The sequence below is a fragment of the Saccoglossus kowalevskii genome, chromosome 4, assembly GCF_978046115.1.
Source record: "Saccoglossus kowalevskii chromosome 4, keSacKowa6.1, whole genome shotgun sequence".
NCBI lineage: Eukaryota > Metazoa > Hemichordata > Enteropneusta > Harrimaniidae > Saccoglossus > Saccoglossus kowalevskii.
In genome coordinates, this window is record NC_140644.1 from 33,300,760 (window position 1) to 33,302,200 (window position 1,441).

Genomic DNA, 1,441 nt, shown 5'->3' on the forward strand with positions numbered 1-1,441 from the left:
GAAAATAACGTGCATAACATAACTCGGCATTTTTCTCCATCCACTAAAACTGTGAAGCAATGTTAAAAACTTATAAAAAATGGTAACACAGGTTACAAATGTCAAAACATATCTCAAAACTGTTTTTACCACCGCCGCATGTAGCGTCCCAACATCAACGCACCTCATTAGCGAGAGAATTTGCTGACAAGCGTTCGACACCCGCTTTTTAAAATTTAAACCACACTACGTGATTCCTACCTACCGTGGAGGATACCATTATGTTGAGGTGTAAACCACTACATCCTTGTGAAAATCATTCATAGCGTACGGTATGCCATATTTGTGTTTTTTCTTATACAATAAAACACGTAGTTGATCTACACGTATAGAACACGTTTTCTGTCTTGTTTTCTGTCATTACAATTTTAATTTGAAATGTATGCAAACTGTTTCCCCCCTCACATACAGTGCACGTTAATCCAATTACCCGGGGTAACACATTTCAAGAGAACATCTGCACAATAATTTCACCACCCTGTGAGGTGGCCATTTTATGGAAGAAATCATATCGCAAAATCTACTGCTTGGTATAGAATTATCGACACATTGCTATATCGTGTTCGAATGCAACCCAACAAAAACCTCATCGACGCCACAGTCAAAGTACTGCTGCATTAATGTTCGAACTCTGCGTGTGGCGGTCGTAATATTGTTTAATGATTTTGATTTGTGTGCATATTTATGTTTGAGTACTTCCGTATTATATATAAATATGTCCAAAATTTAATTAAAAGTTAAAAGTGGCATTGTCATTGAAATTGCTTTATATGATTCCTAGATAATGTTAAATAAATCAAATAAAATAATAACCCGGTCGATATACCACCTTCCATGCGAATTTGTTTGCAAGAACGGTTCGTCAGTTGATAAACCTAAACTATTAAACAGTTTTCTGCAAACTGAAACGAGTTTTCACTCAATACAAACATTTCCCACTTTATTTTTTATTTTTGCTTTTAGAAATGTAATCACAAATTGGTTGGGACAAATCAGCCAAGAGTCTCAAAATACGTGCATGGTTAAAATCATCACCTTTCTGTAAACTACAAACACTATAAATGCACGTCGAGATATATTATGCATTGCATAAAACGAAACAAAAAATACATTGAGCCAATAACATAACGATAAAATTGTTCTGTAGAACCCATATCGTATATATAACCTACGTTTGATGCTAAGCCGCTGGACTAATACATGGTAGCTTTATAGAAACGCAACAGATTTTCTTGTTTCCAAATTGTTAATTGAACTTTCCAATCTGTCACAGTGTAAGGCCTGCTTATTGCTATTGAGAGGGACAACCACAGAACTCACACTGGACAGGCGGTTTTTTCACTGCTAGAAAGGGATAGACAAGACAATAGTACTGGAAATGAAATACACATACACCAAAATA